Consider the following 13,555-nt stretch of genomic DNA (forward strand, 5'->3'; position numbering starts at 1 on the left):
AAATTGATTAGGAAGTCTTCTAAAACCAAACCTTTTGGGGATTTATTCCTACAAATACCACTTTATAACCCCTTAAGGGTTATAAATAGTTTTAGAGATTGGTGAGAGATCTTACATTCTTTATAGAAAGTCTCTTAGAGAAAACGCCTAACAAGCCACACCATTCCTAATCTCTCATTCAAGGATTTAATCTTTGAATCTTGGTTTGAAAACCTACATCCCTTTAGTAAGGTTGAAATATATTCACTAGAGTGATATTACATTGCTATGTTGCAGGCATGGATCAAGTTTTAAGTATTGAAGGAAGTCTTTAGGGTAAAGTGGCTAAGTAAATCTATGTAACTTGATTTCATATAATGAATTTAGATTAGCGATCATAGACTTCATGGTTTTTTATCTCCATAGTTAGTGTAGGGTTTTCCATGTAAAAAATCTCTTGTACCTCATTGCTTATTACTTGATATCTTGTTTTAAATTGCCTACAATAGAAAGGATTGATATACCTCGATATCTTGTAGGATAAAAATTGGGTATAACATATAAATCTTTATTTAAATTTTTTAATACATCCATTTAGCCCCCCTCCCCTAGGTGTCACCCCACTAGACTTAGGACTTTTTCAAACCATAAGTTGGTTCACCCTGAGCTGTTGGTTTATGTTGTTGACCATCATTAGTTGATTCATTTTGTTCAATTGCACTTGTTATTCGATTAATATATATATATATAATATATATATTGTTTTCTCATATCCAACTTTGGTTTCTTGTGATTCCTCCACCTAAAACCCACCAATTATTTTACATCATAAACCAGAGCTTCACCACTTGTTTTGTATTCTAACCTTAACAATTCATTTTCTTTAAAAGTAACATCTCTACTGATTATTGCATTCCTCAAATTTAGATGCTACAACTTATACCCCTTCACGTTACTAGGATATCCAAGAAATAAACATTTCTTTCTTTGCTATTGGTTGCAACTTTTTATCATTTACATGTGCATTGTTGTTGACCCAAACACTATAAGGTGTTAGTAACTTCCTTGTTTACCTGTCCATATTTCTTGAGGTGTTTTGAACTTTATGGAACTATAAGTCACATGTTATATGGACAGCTTCCACCTATAAATTTGTAGGTTATCTTATATTTATCAACATGCATCTTACTATTTCAAGAATAGTACGATTCATCCTTTTAGCTAAGCCATTTTGCTGAGATGTACTCTTCACTATTCTTGTTGGGATTAAGCCCCTAAATAAAGGAAATAATGTAACGAAGTTAGACTTGATTGTCCTCTTGCCATCCAGTTAGTGTATTGACATTGATTTGAGCATTTAGCTCATATCTCTTACATTATTACATGACTTGGGTGCATTAGGAGTTGCACACAAGATACAAGTCATGAGTTCCTTATAAGTACATAAGTTGTCCACAATTGTTTGATGGATTTGGTCAATCCCATAAAGATTGCGGTGCACCACCTCCTAATTGAAGGGATGACTTATCTTAGCCATTAGGATGAGTTTTCCATGATGAGTGCACTAGTTTATATGATGCACATTGGACTGGACCTATGGTGAATGATGATGTAAGGCTATCAAATGTCATGATTCACCAAGCTATTATGTTGCATGGACTCTTAACCTTGAGAGGATATTGAGCCTATGTTGAAATCAATAGAAGGCTTTGACCTATGGGAGAGACCCTAAAGTGGTCATATATCCTTATGGATTAGGTCACTGTTAATGGAGGCTAGTGACAGTAGTTATTCTTAATAGAGGCACCTTGATATCTCATGGAATTGAGACAATGTATCCCCTTGGGTGATCCAAAGGACATGTGATCATGAAATTTGTGGTCACAATAATTCCTTTAGTGGAATTTGACTTATGCTCCTTGGAGTTGGAGCTAGAGTATGTCAGTTAATCATATAATAAGTGGGATCTATAACTCAAGGATTGGAGAGGTAATCTTGATCAGTGATAGCACTACCTTGTTAGATTACGAACACCAATTCATAGGGAGTTTACATGCAGTGGATAGTAGGATGTCATGGACCTGAACTTTGTCTTGTTGTTATGTACATATGGTATTGCAGTGCTGTTGATTCTCTTTAGTGGAATGTTGAATCAACTTCAAAATTGGATTTTGATGGAGCCAGTACCATGGGTCCTAGTGGTCCTCGTTTTGAGTTTATATACCATGTGACACATTTTATGAGGGTTGGATTGACTCTAGGTTGATTCTTGTGCATAAGAGTATTTTGGTAATTATGCAAGGTTGTATAAGGGATAATGGACAAGGTCTTTGGTTAGGGATAATTGACAAATTAGATGACCCTATGTAGTTAATTAATCAATTAGGAGCCATTTTGGGCTAGATTAAGTGACCCAAGCCTTGATGGGCTTAAGTCACTTAAGCATAATCAGAAACCTTATAAATACCCATTTATGGGTTAGCGTTTCCTAATGACTTTTAATGAGAGTTGCTTTCCACCTCCCAGAGAGAGAGAGAGAGAGAGAGAGAGAGAGAGAGAGAACCATAGTCTCCTCCCTTTTGTTGCCCACACTTTAGAGTGCCAAGATTGTGGTTCAAGTCATTGAGCAGAGGATCTTATTTGTACGAGACCTCCTTAGATGAAAGACTACAACACTTGGACATGCACAGGGTGCAGGCATAAGACGTGCATAGGCCACGTGCATGGGAATTTCACAAGATGCGCACATGGGTAGTAGCATGAGGAGAGAGACTCCAGTTTTTCCAAGTATGTTCTTCATCATATGGATTTGGATCTAGGAACATCTAAATCACAGGTATGAGTTTCAAATCTCTAAAGCTATAGTTATTAATGGTTTTCATTGCTAATTTATTCCACTATGATAGATTTACAAATGCCTAAGGATGGATACATGCACCCTATGAGATCCAAGGTATGGGAACGAAGTATTAATCTAGGGTTCCCAAGTGATAAGAATAGTAAGATCTTAGGATCGAACCTAGCACTAATTAAACATCTGGTATTTAGACCTAGGTCATATTAATCTAAATAGGATCCAAAGATTGGTAAAGTCTGGACTCTTTGATTCCAAAAGATTTTCTAGTTTATGAATCCTATATAGATGGTAAAATGATCAGGAGGACTAGAGCTAAGGAATATTTGGAGTTAGTGCATAATAACATGTATGGAACTTTTAGTGTTTATGCATGGGGAGGGTATGGGTATTTCATCACTTTTAATAATGATGACTTTAGGTTTGGATATGTACATAGGAAATCCGATGCCTTGGATACATTCATTGAATTTAAGGTGGGATCGAATAACCTATTAGGTATACATACCAAGTCATTTCAATTATATCAAGTTGATATGTCTAGTAAGTTTGATTCTTTTTGTTGGAGCATAAGATTATTTTCTAGTTATGTTCATCAAGGTCTCTATTGCAAAATGAATAAGTGGAAAGAAGATATCAAACTTAGATGAACATAGTAAGATTATGGATAGGTTTCTCATATTTTCTCACATTCTTTTGGGGATATGCCTTATAGCCTATGTAATTACTTTTTTTTTTTTTCTTAAGAGGTGTATTAGTTTATAGGATATCTAAAAGGATTTTTGGGTTATTACCTTTATAGTCAAGATCATCAAAAGATATTTGTTAACATAAATGTCCCATTTTTTATGAAGATTATATGATAAGGAAGAAGGCAGAGAGTGATATAGATTGGAGGATATATTAGAAGATAGTCCCATATTGCATAGGATACTATGGATCCAAAGGGTTAAAGACATACCATTCCTATGATTTCTAGTAAACCAATACCTCATCATAGTGGGAAGTTTATATCCCACAGATAATGATGAAGCAGTGAGCAGTGTTTATGCTCACTTAAGGCAAGGATGTGTGATCATGAAATCTATGAACCTATAGTAATTCCTTTAGTGAAATTTGAGATATGCTCTTAGTGAGTTAGAGTATGTTATTTGATCACAAAATAAGACGATCTATAACTTAAAGATTGTAGAGGTAGTCTTGAAAGGTTGATAACTTTCACCTTGTTAGAATACGAACAACCAATTCATATGAAGATTGTATACAATAGATAGCAAGTCACGAACTTGAGCACTTGATGTCTCGTTGTAAATACATAGGGTACCATAGTACAATTAACTCTCTATAGTGGGATATGAGTCAACTTTAGAATTGGATTTTAAGGGATCTAGTACTGTCCTATGGGTTCCATTGGTCTTTACTAAAACTCATCTTCCTTGATAGCATGGTTTATGAGAGTTGGATGGGTTTTTAGTTCACTTGTATGCATAAAGGTATTTTGGTAATTACACAAGGCTACACAGGGGTAACTGTGCAGTATCTTGGAACTTGGCTAATTGATTAATTGAAGCCTTATTGTGTTAATTAATCAATTAGCAACCTCTTTGGGCTAAATTAAGTGACCCACGCCCATAGTGGGCTCAAGTCACTTAAGCATGGTAGGAAACCTACAAATACCCTTCTCAAGGGTTTGGGTTTCTAATTCAATCTTGTCATTTTCTCCCTATAGTCCAGAGAGAGAACCTAGTCTTCAACCTTGAGATTTCCACCATCTCATGCCTAGACTTAAGGAGGAGTCATCGAGTGGATGATTATGGGTTTGCAAGATCTTTCTTAAATTTGGAGCTTTCTATACTAATAAAATTGAATTGGGAACATCAGAATAATACATATAACACTTTTCTCTAGATCCATGATATGTTTTTGTTTTTTAAATACCAAAGTTTTCAACTATGCTTAGATCTAGAAAGCATAAGATAGGATTACATGAACCCTAATGATCCAAGGCCTAGGAATAGAGCAATCTAAGGTTTCCTAACAAATATAACCCATAAGTAAGAATGATTTATAGGAACTAAAATTTCTTTCAAAAAGAAAAAAAGTTTATTGGAGTAAGATAGGTATACAAGAGAAGGAAAAATGCAAAAGGAGTAGAAAAATACAAAGCAACATTGGTGCAAAGGATTACAAGCAAGAATAATGCACCAACAAGAGGAGGGTATTTTCTCTCATTGCTCTTTTAGTAACTATAAGATTAATAATCTCTCTGGTAGCTCAAAATAGTTGAAAATTTTCAAATGGATGTGAAATCCAATTTTTTGAATTGACATCTTGAAGAAGAAGTGCATGTAGAACAAACCATAGTTGGTATATATATATATGGGCATGAGAATAAAGTTCCAAAATTGAAAATAGCCTTGTACGGAATAAAACAAACACTAAGAGCATGGAATAATAGAATTGACCAATATTTTCATGATAATAATTTTGTTTGATACCTTTATGAACATGCTCTTTGCATAAAAGTGAATGAAAAAAGTGATATATTACTTGTTTGTTTGGATGTGAATTGTTTGATCTTTATTGGAACTAATCCAATCATGTTTAGTGAGTTCAAAGAAGTAATAGAATAAAAGTTTGAGATGATTGGATTAGTCTCATATCATACTCTCTTCGCATAGACTTGAAGCTAATTGAAAAGTGTACTTTTTATTCTCAAGAAGACCATGAAAATAAATTTTTAGAAAGTTTAACTTGAATATGTGTAATATGGTAAACACAAAAATATAATGCAAAGCTAAATATCAAAACCTGTAGAGGAAGAAAAAGTGGATTCAACATAACATAAAACTTAGTTGGAACCATACACTATTTGACTCGTACAAGTTTAAACATTCTCTTTGAAGTTGGATTTGTCCGTCATTATACAGAAGCACTAATGATTATTTACACTAAGACCCCCTAGTGAATTTTTCACTACATCAACGACACATTTGATTATGACTTATATTATTCACCTTTAACAATTTTAGACTTGGATGATACAAAGAGAACAAATAGCTTTATATTCCTCATGGGAGAGATACCGCATTCACTTGGACTTCAAAGAAGCAACCTATTATGAAACTTTCAACCTATGAAGTGGAATTTGTATTGGCATCATGTGTACATAGGTCATGAATTTGGCTTAGAAATTTCTTGAAGGAATTTAATTTACCACACAAGAAACCAATAATGATCCATATGGATATAAAACCAACAATTACCTTATGAAAAAAATCTAGTTCTCCATGATAGAAGCAAGTACATTGATACAAAATATCATTTATTGAAGAGTATATGAAATATGGAGTGCAATTAAAATTTACAAAATCTCATAATCAAATTAAGAAAATGTTTACAAAGTCTCTCAAGTTTAACGATTTTAGAAAGCTAATGATGCTACTTTAACAAATCAAGTTGAAGGCATGAGTGAAAATGTTGACAAAGTTTAAAATTTTAGAAAACTAAGGATGTTATTTTTACAAACCAAGTTGAAGGAGGATGTTAGTTAAACTGGATTAGGAAGTTTCTAAAAATTAGAATTTGAGTTGGATTCTAAAATGCTTGATTTAGTTTGTATATTTTGTTGTTACAAGAATTTATATTTTACCATTATGAGTATCTATATTTTTTTAGGTGTTAATATCAATAAATAAATGTTATGGTAATAGTTGAACAAGAGCGGTGGAAGACAATAAATTTTTTCTTAATCATCTCAATTATTTAAATATCTCCCTTTACATATGTAATACTTGTGTGTGTTTTCAACCATATTACTGCAACATATGTGAATCTGCCGGTTGGTCTATGAAAATTCTGTATAGGCTTGTGTAACGGTATTTAGATCATAGCATCTTTCCCTAAGCCCACATTTTTCTAAATATATAATTAAAATTGTTGTGTTTGCAATTTTAATAAAATCTAGCATTGGATACTTAACTACATCCCACAAAACGACAAAAAAAATGGTGGCGATTTCATGGAGGCTAACCATTCACCTGCCTTTAGTCAAGGATACCCTAGGTTTTCAACAGTAAAGTAATTATCTCAATCAAAACACAAAATTTAGTTTTCTAAACAATTATTGTTCTTGGAAACATGCAAGGAACTTAAGCATCATAAGGTACTTAAGCAATCCTAGTTGGACGTTAAGTATCTAGATCTTTTCATTAATTGGTTTTTTCTTTTTGTGCCAACATCTATTTGTCTCTCTCGAGCATGCAAGCGTAAGTGTAGGCACCTCTTTTATGCTTTAATTAATTGAATACTTGATCTTATTCCGCCATTCTTTTGGGTCTAACCCAAAAATACATTTACCATGCCTTCTTTCATGTCCTCAGACTTACTCAAAAGCTCATAAGCCCCATTGGATATGATGTACTGAGTTTCAGATTTTTGAAGTAAATTATCAACATCGTCTAGCATATATACTAATAGGTTATACTCTTTTCAACAGTTTAAATTGTTTTTGTTAATAGATTATATGGATGTTTTAACACTCAAAGAAATTGAAATGCAGCCAAATATGCAGAAAAAAGAAATGGTTGTGACCAATAGTTATATTTATTCTCTTTTATTTCTATTGATATTCAAATTTTTAGGGATAGAGCATCCAACAATCCTTGTGATGAGTTAATAATGTTGAGAAAAGTCAATGACTACACAATGTAGCTTAAAACCAAATATGTCATCAAAGAAGACATCAATAATCACCCCCACACAATGATATGTTGTATAATTCATTACTTGTATCAAACACAAATTTCCTTCAATGTGTGTCTATGAATAAAAGAGAGTTATTGGTTTATATTCGACATACACGCTATATATAGGCCATGCTAATAGCAATTGATAACGAGAATCTCAACAGTGAAGTCCACGTAGAATCAGGTGTGCACCATATTGGGGTTGCGTAGTTAGGATACTGAAAGGAGCATGAGCATAGGATGGCGAAAGTTCAAATGAGAAGTGTTGTAAGATCATTGCCAAAGCTATTTTTGCCTCCATCATTGCAAAATTTTGTCCAATGCATACCCGAGGACCCCAACCAAATGGGAAAAATGAAGCTTGGTTTTTGTTGCCTTCAAAACTCCTCTGCAAACCTCTCTGGATTAAACTCCTTTGCATCATCCCCCCAAATTTCATGATCATGGTGAACTAGGATGGTGGGCAACACGACCTGCACTCCAGCTGGAAAACACATGTCTCCCACTTGAGTGTCCTTATAAACAGCTCTATCAAGCATTGCTACTGGTGGGTATAACCTAAGAACCTCATGAAAAATCATGGTAACCTGTGGTAGAGAAACTTTAGAAGTTGTTGCAAGAGAATTCTTACTAAAATACATTCTAAATCATTATGAAGGACACTGAAGAATAAAGCAATTTCTTAAAATAGTGATGCAGAAGACAAAATGTTCTAAATCATGCATGACAAAATATCAAGTATGCAAAGGACATTGCATATCCCATGGATATAATAACTTAAGAACCTCATGAAAAATCATCATAATCTAGCAGAGAAATTTGAAATCATGGCATGAGAACCCGTTCCTGAGCTACTAAGTGAAAGCAAATGTTTAGTACAAGATATAAAAACTTAAGAGAAATGAGTTTTCAATTTTACTCCAATTATGGGGAAAAAAACAGAGTACTATACGATTTTAGTGAGAATCATTAAACTGAAGATTGGACTGAGTACTCACAATTTTAGGTGATTTAATCCATCAGCTTCCGGTTTTTTATTCCCAAAAACCTGTAAAACCTCTTCTCTTGCACGAGCTTGCCAGTTTTGATGCTCGCTTAGCAGGACCATTGTCCATACAAGCAAAACTGAGGTTGTCTCTTGGCCAGCAAGATAGAATAGCTTACACTCTTCAATGACATCTTTGACACTCATTCCGATCTTCTTGTTATTTTGATGTTCTTGAATTTCTCTAAAATTAGATTCCTTTAGTATACCTAATAAGTCACTATTAGCAGTTTCGCCAGCCTTCATTGCCTTCTCCCTTTTGTTAATGATACCCTCAACAATGCATATACTTCTTTGCTTATTTGCTTCATCCTCCTGTTCGTCTTGTGGGTAAAAACCTGCGTGCATGTTAGTAATTCTAGTAAATAAAACATCACATGAAACACACATACATTAATTCTTATTTTCATCCATGCCTTCTACTTCTCCATTAATTTTTTGAAACTTGTATAAGGCTTCAAGGGTAGAAACTATCAAGACAATAACTAATGGTTTCATCTACACATGTGTTGCAGTGGTATCTCATCATCTTGACATAATATCCTGCAAACATAAGCTAGATTGAGGATACTAAACATCAATTAGTGGAACATACTACTTTCTAAATGTTATACAACAGAAGTAATTGACTAAAAGGGGATGAAATGATCTCAGAGTTGTAAATCTAATATCTCTTATGCTTGACCTTGAAAAGTAATCCATTTTTAACATAAATTCTCTTCGAACATAAATTCCCTTCAACCTTGTTAACCAAACACACACTTGAGCATTGTGAAACTTTCAACCTATGAAGCAAAATTTATGTTGGCATCATTTGTAGGTCATGAAATTTGTTCAAGAAACTTAATTTACCACACAAGAAACTGATAAAGATCTATATGGATATAAAATCAACAATTACATTATGAGAAAAATCTAGTTCTCCATGATGGTGTTGAATTTTGAATTTTGCCTTAGTATATGTTGGAATTTGAATTTTGAAGTTGAATTTTGCAGTTGGAGTCTTGCACAAAATCTGCAACATCCAAATATTTTCTTGTTTTTATTTGGTCAAGATTTGTTTTCTATTTTATAGTAACTAATTGTTCATCATCTAGTAGCTTGATTTTCTGTTATTCTAATGTCATTTCAGTTAGAAGCTTATGTATAAATTCAATACTTTTCATCAATAAAATGTGTGTTCCAGTAGTCCAAAAATATATATTCTGCATAAGTGTTTTAATTTAAGATCAACAGATGGAAGCCAGTATATTGATACAAAATATCATTTATTAGAGAGTACATTATGAAATATGAAGTGCAATTAAAATTTACAAAATCTCATGATCAAATTGTGAAAACATTAACCAAGTCTCTCAAGTTTAAAGATTTTAGAAAGCTAAGGATGCTATTTTTACAAATCAAGTTGATGGGAGGATGTTAGTTAAACTAGATTTAGAAAGTTTCTAAAAATTAGATTTTGAGTTAGGTTTTAAAAGTTAATTAAAATATTTTATACAAAATTCTTGATTTAGTTTGTATATTTTGTTACTGCAAGATTTTATATTGTACTATTGTGAGTATTTTTTTTAGGTGTTAGGTGTTACTATTGTGAGTATACAATAAATTTTTTCTTAATCATCTCAATTATTTATATATGTAATTGCTTGTGTGTTTTTTCAACCACATTGTTGCAACATAGGTGAATCCGCTGGTTGGTCTATGAAAATTCATATCAGTTGTTCAACCTTTTAAATTCTGTAACGTATGTAGATTATAGCCTCTTTCTGTGAGCCTGCATTTTTCTTTCATTTCATGGTGTCAACACTTCAGGAAAGCAAAATTTCCTAAAATGGAATATGGTGTGCAAGGACAAAGAGACTTGTTAGGCATCTAAACTCTAGGAAATGTAAGACTGATTTGAAACCAAAATTTGAGCAAACTAAATCTGCTGAAACACTGCTGCAAAAAGAAAAGAAAGCCCCAAATAACACTTTGATCTTTTGTACCAAGCAGACTCGTGTATGAATAGTTCCAGAAAAATAAGCTGCATATTTCTTGAAATATTTTTATGCATACTGACATTGTAACCTGGATTGCAAGATGTGTTTGTTCTTTCTGGAGCTGGAATATCCTTCTTCCTTCTTCATAGCTACTACTAAATGCTGTCCGAGAAATCACATCCCCTGTCAAATTTTCAAGATAGGGCCAAACATCCAACTCACATGATCCCCCCACCGAAAGCATTCACTACAAGAAAATGTACTTTTCGTGACAAAAATTTAGGGCCAAATTCTACTTTTGTCACTAAAAGTAACTTTTATCGATGAAAGTTTAGATGTTGTCAATAATGCCAATTTTCTACAAACTTTTTCTAACGAATTTGAAATTTTTGTTAGTGAAAGATGTGGCGGGAAAATTTGGTTTTTTTTTTTTTGGTGCAAACACTTTTGTGACAAAAATAAACTATTTCCCTACGAAAATATTAATCACTAATTATAATTTTTGGTGATGAAAATAATTTTCTCACTAAAAGTTACAACTTTTTATCTATTTTTGCTTACAAAATGGTTTCGTCTGTAATTATATTATTTCCTGATAAATTGAATAATTTTGTCACCAAATAATGTTATTAAATTGTGATATTAATAAAGAATATTAATAAATAAGTAGATGATTTATACTATGAAATAATATAATATATATTTGTTGACACTTAATATTTATACTATAATATTTTATTTATATAAATAATAATAAAAATTAAGGATCCATAAAATTAAATACTAGAATGTAGATTTATTTAAATTTAAATGTTCTATTATGTAATAATAGTATTGTTATGAAGTAACAAAAATGTAAATTATTTAAGCAATTAATATTTATAGTGTAATATGTTATTTATATTTTTATATATATAAATAATAACAATAGATAATCCAAGATATGTAATATTACATCCTATGATATAAATTTATTTAAATTTCAATATTATTATATGGCACTACACATACATAAATATTACTAAATGATTTTTATTATATTAGGAAAAAGTTATCCATACAAGTCCAATGTAGCATTAAATTTATGTTAGTTATGAATAAGTTATAGTCCTCTAATTTGTTCTCATTCAAAATCATACCTTATCCACTCAAGAAGTAAATTTATACTAACATTTAGTTACCTAATTTAAATTAATAGATTTAAAAAAAAAAATTATTACTTGGCTTTTAAATAATTGATCAGAATTAAATTTCTCAAATAAATTGTCTAGTGTTTATAAAAACATTCTACCTACATAAAATTCCAAATATTATTTATATGTACGAAGATATCATATATTATTAATAAATAAATAAGTATAAGATAAATATTATATGATATAATATATTGCAAGTACTATATGCCTAGCTCTATTTTCATATTTACAAAATAAAAAATGTCTAATATATATAGCACATGTGAAATTCTATATAAATATAAAGTTTTGTTAAAAGTTTTCAACGACAACTTTATTAATAATTGGTTATTTTATTTTTTATTGATCAATTATATATTTATTATTTTTAATTATTAATCATTAATTTATCAAAATTGATTAGTTATTAAGAATAAAATCTTAAATTATACCGCAAAATAGTAACTTCTATGGCTACTAACTTGTAAAGGAGTTTTTATACTTGTATGCATTTTTAATCAAATATAGTTATAAAAATAATTGAAATATATCATAAATTATTATATGATTTATATTTATAGTATTTCATTATGTTTGATATTTTTGTTTGGAATAGATGAGAAAGGGAAAGAAAAAAAAATGATGTAAAATCCTAATTTCATTTTAATCATTATTTTATTAATGTCAATATGAATATTACACTTTGACATTCTCCTAACATTGTCTTTCAATTGTACTTTTATTTTATATTTCAAATTTATCACTTTAATCCATAAGTCTAGAATTGAATTTATTCTAGCTATTAATAAACTATAGTCCTCTAATTTGTTCTCATTCAACATTAGGTTTGTTTAGAGGTGACAAAATTTGATATGACATGTCAATATGACTTGAATCTAACACCCTTTCATGATTTTGGGTTGATTATAATTGAGTTCAAGTCAAATTCATGTCGACTTGCATACCTTATTTAATAAATAAATAGTGTTGGCCTTATGGGGGGCCAACGACCACCCTAATGGACTATGGAGAGTAAACTTAAATAATATAAGGTCCCTATCCTGATCACCAATTGGTTTTCAGAACAAATGGGGGCCTTGTCATAAAATACTCCATGGTTAAGCGTGTTGCAACCAAAGAAATCTTAGGATGGGTGACCTATTGGGAAATACAGAGCACCTCAATCAACAAGTGGTATCAGAGTCTAGTCACATGTTTGATGGATGAGCTAGCACTGTGGGTGAATGGCAAAGGCCTGGGGCGTGGTCAAGTCAACTAACAAAGATGGTAGGCTATCACCAATGAAATTAATTTATTACCAAAAATATTTGGCAACAAAAATAAAATTCGTCGGTATTAAATATTGACAACTTTTAGGACATATTTTATTTTTTTCGTGACAAAAATTCTTACTTTTGTTGATGAAATATTTCGTTGGAAAACACCTTCAGTGACAAAATTTTATTTCATCAAGGAAAACTTTGGGCGACGGAATAAGATTTTTGTCACAAAACTTTTAGCGACGAGTCTAGGACAACGAACAAGGCACGAAAGAATTTTCGTTGGGGAATATTTTTGTAGACGAAATTTAGACTTTCTGTGACAAAATATTTTGTCACTGAAAGTCAATTTTCTTGTAGTGATTTTCCATTTGGTCACCATGTCGCTACAACTCAAATGAAATGCCGGCAACATATTCTATAACAAATTCAACCACAAAATAAATTAATAAAGACCAAAACAGTCCAGTATCCAGTTTCAAATTCAATATA

The 13,555-nt window shown here is 31.5% G+C and overlaps 1 pseudogene; it reads right to left on the reverse strand.

Annotated features, from left to right (window-relative positions):
• Nucleotides 1-7,738: 7,738 nt before the first annotated feature.
• The window catches only part of LOC117908204, a 47,543-nt pseudogene continuing 41,726 nt past the window's right edge, over nt 7,739-13,555 (reverse strand).

Source organism: Vitis riparia, chromosome 19 (genome assembly GCF_004353265.1).
Source record: "Vitis riparia cultivar Riparia Gloire de Montpellier isolate 1030 chromosome 19, EGFV_Vit.rip_1.0, whole genome shotgun sequence".
Lineage (NCBI taxonomy): Eukaryota > Viridiplantae > Streptophyta > Magnoliopsida > Vitales > Vitaceae > Vitis > Vitis riparia.